Here is a 15,628-nt window from a genome sequence, read left to right on the forward strand (position 1 = left end):
AGATTTTTTTTTTTTTTTGGGCAAAAGATTTTTCTGTTTCTTTGACCTTATACTTTGTTACCCCTTTTCTTTTCTAATTACTTTAGAATAGTTTGTTTTTTAATAAAATACTATTATGTAAAGATTACATTTTGTGCCATGCCACCATCTTCTTGATTCACACGAATATGCTAATAAAAAAATGAATTCAAAACAAACATTAATTAGATTTACACAGCCATAATTACTAGAATTGTGATAATTTTTAAAATATTATTTATGGATAAGTACCAAAATGGAAATTTATATTTAAAAACACCATTATATAGTATAGATTTTTATTATTATATTACTATAATAATTGCATCAAACCAAACTAATAGAATTGAAAAAATAATTACTTTAATTTTAAAAACTCTAAATAGTTTAAGAAATCTCAATAAATTGGTAATAAATTTTTAAAAATAAAGTCTTAGAATATGTTACAATTAAAATACATTAACGCTTGCAATCTTATATTTAATATGTTTTTTTCCAATTTATCTAAGATAAAATTATTCAAATTTAAAAAATAAAAACACGAAACTATGTTTTCTAATAGTTTAAATTTTTAAAAAAATATGTGATCCAATGTAAATGAATTATACATAAAATAAAGTAGTCAACTAATGAATTCTATAATATTTTTATATCATATGATATATAATATTGATTATATTTGTGTTTGACCGAAACGGAACTTCGGAAATTTCTATTTCATCTTATTTCTAACCAAGAAAACAAAATTTGTGTCATACCACGAATGCAACGGAAACATAAATTACACATATCCCTAAATATATGTATTTCTCTAGGGTTTTCATCATTTTTAACGGTTTTCTATGCATATATCACGAGTATAATCTAATCGGCCATTAATTTGGTTTAGTTTGATCTTGGTGTGACCTTTGGATCATTCTGACTTTTAAATTATCTGTAAAACCACTATTCAAACATTAACAAACCATATTGAAACAAAAATCTTCAAACTAAATACCCAACTAATATGAGTTCGGGTACTATATTAAATTAATCTGTTTACAAACATAACTCCGTACGTATGTCTTAACTAATGGTTCAAATTACTTATAATTCTTTTTATATATAGACTGATTTGTCATATAATAATTTTAAATATATCAAATTTTAAAAATGTTTACAAACTCATAAAAATTAACATATTCAGCAATTTCAAACTGTATGCAAACATACTTTATACAAAAAAATAATCCAACACATACATAAGAAGTTGCAACTTTTGTAGCAAAATTAGTTTAAAAAATCAATTCCATACGTGCGGGTCGATCCCTAGTATCCTGAATAAACTTATCATATTTCTCTTACTATATTTTTGTGGAGTTATCTTTACTGATAACAAAAACTAATCGGATCATTCTTATTGTCTAAATCAAATAAAAAAAAAATTAATTAATGTGCGGGTCGATCCTTACTATTAATTAAATCTGAATCATATACACAAAAACATATGAAATTATGAGAGAAAGCAAAAACCAAAAAACTTTAGATGATACATACCAACGATGAAAGAGCAAGCTTTCCGACGACCTCTTTGAGATTTTCGTACACAATTGCCTCGAAGATCAACGGTTCCATCTTTTGTATAATCATCTGCTACCTCTTCTACTGCCATTTTCTCTCTCGTTCAATATTAGTTTATACGGATCTTTGTTTGAAAAGAGTTGGTACTTTAGTCTAGCACATATATATAGTAAAATAAATATTTTTGTCATTTTCTGTAGGACCGCGAAAATCCGAATATGAGATAGACTATGTAAAATGATTATAACACCTATGTAAAACGATAAAAGAAAGGAGTAGAAATAGATTCTCGGAGGCGAGATACGATCTCTTTCCTTAACCCAAAGTAGTTCCCGCAGTGTGGCGGTTTAACGAGTACATGGATCCCATGATACAACCAAGACGAGACCGTATCACAACACTTGATTACGGACTCAAACGAACGTTGGCGCAACGATACACGCCTGACGATAACACTTACGTTTTTGTAGTGAGAGAAAGATGAGTGAGAGAGAGTTGGATCTTTGTTTCAGAGTTTTAATCTTCTTAGCAACCGTGAAAATAATGAACGAGAGAGCTCTGTATTTATATGGAGAGGAGGACGAGATGCTCTCCACAAAATCTGGCTCGTGGGCTGATATCTCGGGAAGTTGAGGAGAGGTGAAGATGCGATCAAGTCTCACACGTTGGCGAGATCTCCGTACCGACTTATTCTTCCGTTTCAGTTGATAAGACTTCGACTTTGTTTGTTTTTAAACACAACAAACTCGATTTGACTTTGCAAATAAGATTCTGAATATTATATGCAACATACGTAATAACGTAACATGAAATGTAATATAAGTTGCAAATAAATTTACTCCAAAATATTAAAACAAGTCCGGTCCATACAACGTAATATCCTCTTCCCATATATTAGTGGGAAAACTTTCCAATCTTCCAACGTGGAACAAATGCAAATATTTGCAGTTATAAGCTTTCAAGCTAACCACTTTGGAGATTAATTTCTCATTCATTATAACTTCGATTTTGACAAGTAACTACACTATGTTATAGTGCTCATTACAAGGAATCCAAAGAGTCATTTAAACCGGTCATTCTGATGACAGAAATCACCGTAAAATTCACCGGAAAGTTGGCTAAAACCATGTTGTCAAAAGTGTAGTTCCAACAATCCCCCACATGAACAAAATTTACCCTAAACATATGAAGATTTTACTGACTCAATAAAAATAAAAAATAAAAGCTAGACTGAATAGAGAGACTCGACTTTCAAGAGTGTATGCGAAAAATAACTGTGTATGAGATAGTAGCATTTTTCAGCCTTGAACTACTCATTATTAATATCTGTCGGATTTACTTGGCTAGGAGGTGAACATGATGTCTTGAACCACCCAGATTTTTATGTAAACCGAGACAATAGGTATAACCCAACTTCTTTTTCTCGAAGAACCAAATTCTCTATTGTGTTCGTTTTGGCTGTGAACATGCCTGGATTTCATGAATGAAGTTGAGAATATAACCTTATATTTTATTCTCCTAGAAACGGCCTCATTTCATACTCACTAGGTGATTTGCCATTAGCATTTGTTTTAAGAAGTTTTCATATAGGAAATGCTCCACTGATATATCAAAGCTTATGGACTTGATCATTAAAAGCATTGCTTAACCTTTAAAGACACAAGAAGTACTGTTTTTCATCTTGGGAACTGGGATGTGACTATTAGTCATACAATACTCCAAATTGATTTTGTTTGATTTAGTTTTCCCTTTGAACCTAATTCTTGGGATCTACAGTCATTTAGGTGGGGTTTCCATCAAACATCCTCCTAGATTGTAGGCTTTACACCCATTCCTCTTGATGATTTTACAACTTGATCTCGAGCTAGCCCTTTAGTAAAGGGGTCCGCAAGATTAAAAACTGTATTTATGTAGATTACTGTAGTAGTGATCAAGTTTCTAATGGTCTTATGACGTCTTCTAATATGACGGTTCTTGCCATTGTAGTGAGTATTGTGTGCTCTGGCAATAGTTGATTGACTATCGCAGTGTATACGTAATGCCGACACAGGTTTTTCCCACATCGGAATATCTTCCAAAATTTTTTGAACCCAGTCTGCTTCTTCTACGCCTTTATCTAAAGCTATACACTCCGACTCAATGGTTGATCCAGCCGTTAGAGTCTGTTTCGCAGATTTCCATGAAAGTGCTGCACCTCCTAAAGTAAAGACATATCCACTTGTGGATTTTGGGTTTTTGGAATCAGCTATCCAATTGGCGTCACTGTATCATTCTAAAACTGCTGGTTCTTTACCATAGTGCAGCCCATAAGTTTTTGTCTATCTTATGTAATTTAATAATCTTCTTATGGCTTGCCAGCAGTTTAGCATTTCATATAAATTTCCTCGTCTAAATCACCATTTAGAAAGGCGGTTTTTACATCCATTTGATGGATTTCCAGGTCTCTTAATTCTGCAATCCCGATTAGCATTTTGATTGACGTTATTCTCGTTACAAGAGAATAGGTGTCAAAGAAATCCAGACCTTCTTTTTGTCAGAATCCTTGCACCACAAGTCTAGCTTTGTACTTATCACCAGAGCCATCGGTTTTTAATTTTGTTCTGAAGATCCATTTACACCCTAGTGGTTTAAACCTGAAGGGTAGGTCAACTATCTCCCATGTATGATTTTGCATAATGGAGCTGATCTCACTATTAACGGCTTCTTTCCACAAAGGAGCGTCGGGTGTAGTCATGGCTTCATTATATGTTCTTAGTTCGTTCTCGGCAAGAAGAACCATCAAGACATCTTCACCGTAAGTTTTTCCCTGGCGAGCTCGTTTGCTACATCTAGGTTCTTTTTCTACTTGTTTTACCGAGGTACCAGAGGTATTGGCTTCATTAGTAGCGGTTATTGCATCTCTCACTTCCCAAGTACGTTTCAGATTTTGTTTATCCTTACACGGGAAAGTACTTTCAAAGAAAGACACATTTCTTGATTCCATTATTGTATTAACATGAATATTCAGAATATCTGATTTGTGAACCAGAAACCGATAAGCACTACTGTTGTGTGCATATCCAATAAAAATACAATCAATGGCACTGCGACTTTAGCGAGGCACCCCCACACTTAAGTGATTTGTATGATGGTACATTTCCTTTCCAAAGTTGATAAGGCGTATCGCCAGTTATTTTGGGCGGTATTTTATTCAGGATGTGGTTTGTGGTAAGCAAAGCTTCCCCCACAGGTTATGTGGTAACCCTGACTCCGACAACATTGCATTCATCATTTCTTTCAGAGTTCGGTTTTTTCGTTCCGCAACTCCGTTAAATTCTGGTGAGTAGGTGTGACAACCCGTCCCGCAGACCCCACTAGCCCACCGCTAGCCGCCCCAACAGACCCCAAGGGCATCGATCCTAACCTCTTACTGTGGATAGGAACTATTTATCCAAATCCACCAGTAGGTTATTGGTGCACTAGGCATTCCTCGAACCCTGGTCCCCACCCTTTAACAACCTTCCCACAGGACAAGCTGTCACCAATTGAACTGAAACGACCTGACCCGTTTTTTTTAATTAATAAATAATAAATATATAAATATAATATAATAATGAACATCTAAGCTAGTGGTCTCATACCCACTAGCCACCTAACCACAATCACACCAAACAGCAGAAATAATAAAACCAATAAATAACCAATAAACCAATAACCAATATCAAATAAACCGTAATAATTCGAAAACCATAAACTAAAGATCCAATCAACATAAACCAGAAAACCAACAATCCTAAACAACATTCTAGGAATCAACTCTAGCAATCTAACAAAAGTCATACAACAACCAAGCGAGCCACTAGAACATCCTCCTCTTCATTGCCATGATCCCACAATCACACTTTGCCTCTACTTGCACCACAAACACAACGAGATGCGTGAGTATTACCAGAAATACCCAGTGAGGCGATCCTCCCATCTAAGAGCTATACACACAAGAAAATCAAGAGTACAACTCTAAATAAAATATAATAAACCAACCATTAAACAGAACAACCAATAACACTTTCACCACACCTACACATCATCACACAAAACAAGTCATACAACCCTATCGCTTAGATAACCTCATGGTCACGCACTCACCTTAACAAGTGATTCACGAAAATAAAAACAACCAAATGAGAGGCTCTCCAATATCCAAGAACAACCAAACTCGCTCCTACAACCAATCACAACAATAAACAAACATTGAAAAAAACTGCTAGAAAAATCAGAAAAGAACAACCTCACAAGTGAAACTACGAAATCAAAACTAACCGTTAACTTTCTAATCCCTCCAGTTAAAAGAAAAGTCTATACGTCCCGAAGCTTTCCACAAAATTTCAGCACGATCAGAGCTCAGATGAAACCGCAATCGGTCCCAAAACACCCGCTGGTCTCAATCCGCGACTGAGACAAAACGCCCAACAAAACTGCCAATATCTCCTAGAATATTAACTCAAATTAACTTCTGTAAACAGGAGAGTGTACGAAAAACTCTTAGCTACAACCCTACCAAAAATCAATACCTTTTGAAACGGTTTGAGTAATCGGATCTTCCTTCTTTCAAACCCTGACAGTTCTGTTTCTCTCATTACTCTAAAGAAAATGCTTCATCTCCTTCTGTTCCTCCTTTATACTAAACAACCAAGAGTTCTCTCCCTTTCTCTCCCTCTCTCTCTCGTAAAAATGTCGACAATAGCAAAAACAGGAGAGGAGGTGTGACTTTGAGAAATAGATTAGGAGTTTTTAGTTTAATTAGATTAAACAAGAATTTAATTAAACCAAAATTAATTAAAATTCACTCTTTTGGTTTACTCAACATATCTCAAATTCTATTCCCGGAATACGGATGTTACAATTCTCCCCCACCAACATAGATTCGTCCTCGAATCTCGAATAATCGTCCGCCAAGAACTACAGTGCAACCGTCTCCACGACCGACACTTTCTCCAACCGACCTACGAAGGTTACCTCTAGGCGATAGACTCACGCTCCAGGCATTATTTGCTCTCGACTTTTGGACTTTTTTTTACTCATAGGTCTCGACCTTGAGTTTTTATTGGCTCCTCATCAGGCTGAAACCTGCATGCCATAATATTGGCTCCTCATCGGGCCTAAGCCCGCATGCCATAATATATAAAGGAAGTCCAATATTCGTCTCTCGGGTTGCCACCGTACAGCGCGCCCCCGGATCGTCATCCGAAGTCGATATACCAACCATACTCTCAAGCCACAAAGTCTCAGTATATGGCAGTACTAGGAGAACTAACGTCCCCTAAGAGTCGCGAGCAAACAATTCTGAACACGTCTGAGTCCTATCCCTAACCAGGTTTCCTTCACGTGGCTCGCGTAAGATAACACAATGTCCTACCAACCACATATCCCCTCACTGGAATACCTCATGACCACACATGGATCATCTGACTACCACTAGAGCCACCACAAAGGCCAAACAAATGTCCTAAACAGGACCGCCACAAAGGCCAAACAAATGTCCTCAACAGAACCGCCACCAAGGAAAAACAAATGTCCTATACAGGACCGCCACCAAGGATAAACAAATATCCTAAACAGGACCGCCACAAAGGCCAAACAAATGTCCTAAACAGGACCGCCACCAAGGCCAAACAAATGTCCTAAACATGACCACCACCAAGGCCAAACAAATGTCCTAAACAGGACCGCCACAAAGGCCAAACAAATATCCTAAACAGGACCGCCACCAAGGCCACTCGTCCCGAAGGACCGTCACAAAGACCAATTGTCCCGAAGGACCGCCTAAACAGGCAACTCTGGCTAAACAGCCCGCCACAAAGGCCACACAATTGGCTAAACAGCCCGCCACAAAGGCCACACACGGCTAAACAGCCCGCCATAAAGGCCACACAATGGCTAAACAGCCTGCCACAAAGGCCATACACGGCTAAACATCCCGCCACAAAGGCCACAAAATTGGCTAAACAGCCCGCCAAAGAGGCCACACAATTGGCTAAACAACCCGCCACAAAGGCCACACAATTGGCTAAACAACCCGCCACAAAGGCCACACAATTTCTCAAAAGACTGCCACACACGGGCACAATGACTCAAAAGTCTGCCACGAAGGCCACACAATGTCTCAAAAGACCGCCACACCCGGGCACAATGACTCAAAAGTCGACCACGAAGGCCACACTAGCCCTTCCAAGGCCCACAACCACTAAAAATGGACAATTCTAACTCCCATAAAACTTTCAATTTTTAGAACTTTCCACTTTTGGAATCTTTCCTCTTTTAGAAACTTCTATTTCAGGAAACTTTCCCTCAACACCATCATAGTCCCAAAGGACTCTCATCAAAGAAATCTTCTTTTTCCGAAGTTCCTTGATCCTCCTCCCGAGAACCCTCACTGGTCTCGCCTCCAAAGTCATGTTAGGCTGAAGATCCTTAGGAATCTTAGCCAACACCCAATCATCCTCACGGAGACACTTCCACGACATAGAAGCACACATAACCTCAGGCAACTCCAGCCTATATGCTGCCAGTCCCACCCGCTCAATCACTCTGAACGGACCCATATACCTCGAACTTAACTTAGTCTCTATCAATGACCTGTTCGGACCCTGCAACATGGCCACCTGATAACTCTCTAATTTACATGTTTTTAGCATCCTTTTTTGTCCATATTTTGCATTGTTCATACCTCTAACTTAGCATTTTCAGGTCATTTACTGTAGGAATTCACTTTTAGAGCATTTAGGATGTTTCATTTCTGCATTTGCATATTTTGGTTGAAAACAGGTGCTAAAGAGCCAAAAATGGGGGAAAACAAGGACAACTCGAGCATGTACCCGAAGGAGCCATCGAGCTGCAAGAACAAGTCCAAACCCCAACACGATCGAGGAGGATCCCAGAGCATGAAGAGCAACCCGAAGATCCACCCGAGGAGTAACCCGACTTCACCCTCGTCTACCCCATCGAGTAGATCATCAGGCAGGTCTGGGAAGCTAGGTCAAATGGGTTTCCATATATAAACCCCCTCTTGCTTTGCATTTTTATTTTGTTGTTTTCTTAGTTTTCTATCCTTTACTTTCTCTACTCTACTCTATCTTTTAATACAATGTCATTTTCATTCATTTTGATTGCTTTGTTATTCGCTTCTATGTCCGAGTAGCGTAGTAAAGTTTCTAGGGATGGGATATATGATTTTGTGTTCTTGATCGGATAGGATGCTTTAGTTGATTGTAAATGATTGATAGATTTCCTTCTAGATTGGTGCTCTTAATGCTGTCAACAGACCGAAAGGTTGAGATTAGATCTAGCGCGTTTACAAATGCTACAGGCCGAAAGGAGTAGATAAAATGCTTGATTTAGCCAATGCTAGAGGCTTACTTAACTCTGAGTAACAAAATTAGATGAGTTTAAGTCTACTGACAATAATGAATCGTTCTTAATGCCTGCTTGTTCATATTGCTAGTGCGACAGTGTGGTAAAGTGTTCAAGGTTGATTGTTGCTAGTGCGAAAGTGTGGTGACAAGGTCTTAGAGGTTCATTGTATAGGAAATAATTTCTTGAGGCATGTAAGGCATCCATACTGGTCTAGAACACTTAGGATTCGATTACCCCCCTCCTTAGGAACTTTCGTATTTTATTTATTTGCATTTCTTTCACTTACTCGACTACTTACCCGATCAGGTACACGATAACCTGTATCGAGTAATACCTCGAGCTGTTCATATCTCACTCGATCACCCCACTCGATCCTGTACTCGATTGCTTGCATCGAGTGCTTAGGTCGTGTGGTTTACTTGTTTATATTCTTTTACTTTGTTTATTTTAGGAATCATTAGAACCAAAACCCTAATTGCTTGGCTTGACTTGCATTGTTCTGATCATATCCTTCCTGCTAGTAATACACAACCATTTGGATTGATAACCCTTTGTACTACAACTGCATAGGGGATTGATACCCTGGGTGAAAACCTGTCTATCAATTTGGTGCCGTTGCCATTTGGTTGTTTTACTTTTGCTACGTTTCGGATTTTAGCGCTTGCTAGATCAAGTTCGTTTGTTTATATTTGGTTTGGATACTGACTTGTTTGCTTTCGCATTGTTTGTTTTGAATCTCAGGGACAACCCGAGCACCCACCCGATCCTTCACTCGATCACCTGGATCGAGTTGATCCTCGTGTACACACTCGGACACATACCTGTGCATGCAAACACGATCCAGAGGTAGCCAGAACCTGAGTCCTTTCATCGACAGACCTCGGCTACTCAGACAACAACAAGTTCAACAAGAACCATCAATCATTGAGGAGACGATGAATAATCAGAATGGTCCACCAGCTCCTCAAGCAAGGATCAATATAGGAGCAGGAAATGCTCCATCTACTCACACTCAAAGGAATGACATTTTGCCACCAGCTGCGCAGAACAATAATTTTGAGATCAAGAGTAGTCTCATCCAGATGATACAGAGCAATAAGTTTCATGGATTGCCAATGGAGGACCCATTGGATCATTTGGATGAATTTGATAGGCTCTGTAGCCTCACTAAGATCAATGGAGTCAGTGAAGATGGATTCAAGCTCCGGCTTTTCCCATTCTCTTTGGGAGACAAAGCACGAATTTGGGAGAAATCACTCCCTAAGGAGTCCATCACCACTTGGGAAGCATGCAAGAAGGCATTCCTGGACAAATTCTTCTCCAACTCCAGAACCGCAAGGCTGCGAAATGACATTTCCGGCTTTGTTCAGAAGCACAACAAAACGTTTAGTGAAGCTTGGGAACGTTTCAAGGGATACACTACTCGATGTCCACATCACGGCTTTAGTAATGCTTCATTGCTGAGCACACTTTACCGAGGCGTGGTCCCCAAGATACGGATGTTGCTGGAAACCGCAAGCCACAGTAACTTCCTCAACACAGATGTTGATGAAGGTTGGGACCTAGTTGAGAACTTGGCTCAATCTGATGGCAACTACAATGAGGAATATGATCGCTCTGTGCGATCTACAGGATAGGAAGATGCCAAGTACAAGAGGGACATGAAAGCCCTCAATGACAAGCTCGATCAGCTCCTCAACCAGCAGAAGCATGTTCATGCTATATCAGAGGAAGAGCAGTTTCAACAACAAGATGGGGAGACTATGCAACTATAGGATGTTAACTACATCAACAACCAAGGAGGGTACAACAGAGGGTACAACAACTTCAAGCCGAATCCGAATCTGTCTTATCGGAACCCGAATGTTGCGAATCCTCAGGACCAAACTTACCCATCTGCAGTTCAAGGGAACCATATCCAACAAAAGCCTTTTGTCCAATACAACCAAGGTTATGCACCTAAGCAGCAGTATTCAGGAACCTACAACCAACCAACTGGATTCCAACAACACCAAGGTCCACCAAACCAATCACAAGAAGCTGAGTTACGCGGTCTCATTTAGCAAATGATTCAGAATCAGGCTACCGCTTTTATGGACATCGTGAAACGGTTCGCAGAGATGAGCAACAAGATTGACTCAGGGTACAATGATCTCAATGCCAAGTACGAATCAATTAACACAAAGGTTCGATACCTGGAAGGCCATCACAACAACCAACCAGCCCCAAAGATCAACCAACTCCCACGTAAAGCTGTTCAAAACCCCAAGGATTATGCAACTGCTCAAGCCATCTTCCTTGATGATGACTATGAGGACTACCTCACTGGGGACAGTGATGATCAAGAAGGGGAGGAGGTGGAACACCCAATGCGAAATGAGGCCAAGTACTACATATCCGAGTATGAACCCGAGTCTTCACCCGAAGAGACTGATCAAGTTGATGATCGAGCACTAGTTCGAGAATCGCAAACCGAAGAACAACCCGAAGTGGAACTCGATGATCTACACGATGGTGTTGATCGGATGATGCATCGAGTAGATGTTGAAAAGATAGATCAGCCTCAACCACCTGCACTAGTAGAAGGGGAGTTAGAGGAAAGGTTTAATGCTGCACTTGACATCCAGCTGGAGGCGCTTGCAGAGCAAATGGCTAAGCGTAAAGCTCCACCACCTAAGTTTTTGCTCCCACACGAGCTTCAGCAGGAAACTGCCAAGGAAGAAGCTCGATTGGAGGATGAGGTCAAGGAAGCTGTCAAGGAGATCGGTTTTGAAATTCTGAGAAGTGGAGTTTGCTTGGATCTTGAGCTGCGAATTGAGGAAAAACTTGAAGATCCTGGCTCTTTCACCTTGCCGTGTTTGATAGGACCTCGGATCTTCAAGAACTGTTTGTGCGACCTTGGAGCTTCAGTTAGCATTATGCCGCTTTCAGTTGCCAACAAGCTAGGATTCACTGATTTTAAACCAAGTAAATTGTATTTGGTTCTGGCCGACAGAACAGTGAGGCATCCGATTGGTATCCTGGAGAACCTGCCTCTCAGGATTGGAAGATTGGAAGTGCCTGCCGACTTCATGATCCTCGATGTGGACAAGGAACCGGATGATCCGATGATTCTAGGAAGACCATTCTTGGCAACAGTTGGTGCTGTGATTGAGGTGAAGCAAGGCAAGATCAGAATAGAACATGGTGAGCATTTCAAGATGGAGTTTGATGTGGAAAAGAGGATTAAGAGGCCAACCATTGATGGTCAAGCTTTCTTTACAAAGACCAAGCAAAGGAAGGTGCAACATCTTGAAGAGGTCAACACCACATTTGCCTTAGAACCTGGACAAGACCTGGAAAATCTGTTGAACCAGCCTACTGCAATGGAGAGGATTCCAGAACCTCTTCCACATGGACCCCATGCTTAAGGAGCATAAAGAGTCAAGCTTAGTGACTTTAAACAAGCTCACTTGGGAGGAAGTACCAAATGTATCTTTTAATTTTAGCTTATTTGTTTTACTTACTTTTATTTACTTTTTCTCTTTTTGCAATTTTATTAAAAAAAAAAATGGAAAATTAAGAAGAGGAAAGTTGAGGAACCCGAGGGTCAACCCGACACCGTACTCGACTCGCCTGATCATGTCCCTGCTCGGGTGGCGAGTGGAGTCCGAATCCCACAAGGAAGCCCACTCTCAGTGAAGCCCACCAACCAAACCCTAGCCTATTTAAGGGGTTTCGACATTCTCTCCCCTTCCATCACCGATAAGTATCTCTCAACCCTAGAGTTTTTGCTTTCCAAAGTTTCTATTCTATTTTCTCTCAAACTCGAGCTTTATTCGATTTCTTTGGGACTAACCCTATTAACCACGAGAGTTAGCCTTTTTCTTCTCAAGGAACCAAACATGGAGCCAATCGCTAAAATCTACCAAAGGAAGGGAAGAAGATCAACCTCCGTCGCTGCTACAACAAGAGGTGATGCCGTCGAAGTTCGAGAGTCTCAAGGAAGAGGAAACGTTCCACATTCCCAACCGTTGGGTGGACGTTTAGCCTCCCCAACCCGATGCATAACCCGATCCACCACCCGACCTGATTCTCGAGTAACCGATCGAGTAGGCCCCCGAGTTCGCTCACCGAGTCCAATGGCGAGTGCTGTCCGCTGTTCTCCTCGACGTAGGGACCTGTCTACGTCCGAAAAGACCCTTACCGACCCTATGGAGGTCGATTTTGATGCCGAAGAGCAAGGGGAGATCCACACCTCTCGATCAAGGAGCAGAGCTGCGGTTGCAATGGGGAAGAGAACGGCTTCGGAGAAGGCTGAGAAGGTGGTTGAGAGAGCAGTTGAGGAAGAGGATCAACACGCTGAGGAGGAGGACCGAGAGAGAGAAGAGGAGCAGAGAGAGAGGACCCGCCAAGCCTCTCGAAGGATAAAGCAGAAGGAGGTGGATACTCTGGCAAGACTCTTCAAGTTTTTCCGGAAGATGAGCTTTGTTGTTACCCGCTACCCTCACCGAGAAACAATGAAGTAATTGGGCATCGCTAGAGACGACGAGTACCTGTTCGATATGTGCCACCTGGGCCAATTGATGCGAGCCCACCTTGAAGCATATGAGGAGGAGACGGTCCACTTCCTTTCAACCTTGAAGCTGCACTATTTCGAGGACCACCCGACCCTACTACCCGATGGGGGGATCGGGTTCATCACCTTCTCCGTGAGGAACAAGGACTACCGACTCAGTTTCAAAGAGATGGAGAAGCTGTATAGCTTCAAATCTGGTAGTGGGGAAGGTATGGAGGTAGGCAAAGAAGAAATGAGGTCCCTATGGCTGACAATAGGAGACAAGAACCCCTACAAGTCCACAAGCTCCAAATCCGCTCAAATAAGGAGCCCTGTCTTGAGGTATTTTCACAAGTCCCTTGCATGTACTCTTTTTGCTAGAAAAGAGACTGGGAATGTGAACGACCATGAGCTCCAGCTGTTAGATATTGCACTGTGTGGAGTTTTGGACAATACTAGGGATGGTACATCACTAGTTGGAGATGTTGCGGATACAAGCATGTTGTTTGTGTTACTCGATCAATTCCTCCACCTGAAATCGTGGGCCGTGAAAAGAAGAGAAGGAAGCGGAGAGATTTCCATTGGGGGACTAGTCACACCGATCCTAGTGGCATGCGATGTGCCCTTAAAGGGAATTGTTCATGAACCAAGATGGCTGGATGCGGACTACCTCGTGCTGGCGAGATTTTTGGCCCATGAGAGGCCTAATGACATGATGCTGTTAAAGTTTGTCCGTCCAACCGCCGGAGCTGCTCAAATGGTTCTACCTAATGTCATATGCACCAAGGTTCGGCTGGGCGACAACATTGACTTCGCACCACCATTGGAGGAGCAGAGACAGGGAGATAGCTCAGAGGAGTTCGATTTTGAGGAGTATGTATGCTCTCAAAAGCAACCGGTTGGAGTGAGGGAAGCTCACAAGAGGATCGGCTGGCTGAAGAGGATGAACAAGTTCTTGGCGAAGAAAGTAAAAGATCTTACCGGTTCGGTGAAGACAATGGGAGGTCAAATCAAGGAGTTGCAAGATAAGGCAAGCTGTGCCTCAGCTCCTACCTCGGCACAAGCACCAACTTGGATGGGCAGAAGCAGATCGCTAGGAGGAACTCAAGGACTGCCACCTCCAGAACCTTACAGAGCATCATCATATGAGCCCCAAGCCGAGGAGAACATCACCCGACCTGAGGCATCACGGAGAAGCCATTCTGATGCTTATGCAATGCCCAACCCGATGGGATACACGATGAACTATTCGATGCACCCATTGAGCACCCAATCGGGTGAGTACACAGGGATCTTCCCTCCATCTTACCAGATGCCATTCACGACGCCATACACGATGCACCCTGCGAGTGGATACACGGGTGATCATTCTGGACCTTTTCCACAATTTCCATCGTACTACCCGATGCCCTACCCGATGAACTACGCGATCCCACCCTCGATCAACACCTCGGATGCTGGTCCGAGTAAGTCGTCAGTGCGCATTTCTGAGCTCTCTGACGAGCAAACACCGGCACTTGCTGAAGCCGGAGATGACCCAGGCTACACGTTGGCGAGTATGGAGGTTGTTGCAACCTCCTTCTTCACCAACCCATGAGGTACCACTTTCATCCGATCTTTGTATATAACATTGCATTTAGTTTAATTCATTTTGTGTGATTCTTGGATTCTTTTTCAACCTTTTATTTACACAGGGACTGTGTAATTTAAGTTTGGGGAAGGGTCCTAGAATGTATTTAACATTGTGTTTTATTTTCTAATTTTTATTATTTCAAAATTTTGCATGCTAGTTTTATTCATTTGAGTCTGCATTGCATCAATGTGCATTAAAAACCCAAAAAAAAAAAAAAATTATAAATTTTAAGAAAAAGAAAAGAAAAGAGTGTTCATGTAGTTGCATTTGCATATTAGGATTGAGTCTAGTTTGTTTCATATAGGATTGTCGCATATGCATCTTAGGAACAATGATTAAAACCACCTTGTTTAAAATCAAACCTTAGGATTGAAGCTATAGCCCTTAGTCACAATTCATTGTTGCTAGATCAGTCTTTGGAAAAAAATGAAAAATCTTTGCTTAGACCCTTTCTGTCGATTGAATGCTTCCTCCACTTGCTTGAACAT

The 15,628-nt window shown here is 41.1% G+C and overlaps 1 non-coding gene across 1 annotated transcript; it reads right to left on the reverse strand.

Moving 5' to 3' along the window:
- Nucleotides 1-10,307: 10,307 nt before the first annotated feature.
- LOC147921331 (small nucleolar RNA R71) lies at nucleotides 10,308-10,414 on the reverse strand. Its single transcript, XR_015589868.1, has one exon. It is a non-coding gene; the product is annotated as a small nucleolar RNA R71 (small nucleolar RNA).
- Between the last annotated feature and the right edge of the window lie 5,214 nt (nucleotides 10,415-15,628).

The sequence above is a fragment of the Camelina sativa genome, chromosome 18, assembly GCF_030686135.1.
Source record: "Camelina sativa cultivar CO46 ecotype springtype chromosome 18, ASM3068613v1".
NCBI lineage: Eukaryota > Viridiplantae > Streptophyta > Magnoliopsida > Brassicales > Brassicaceae > Camelina > Camelina sativa.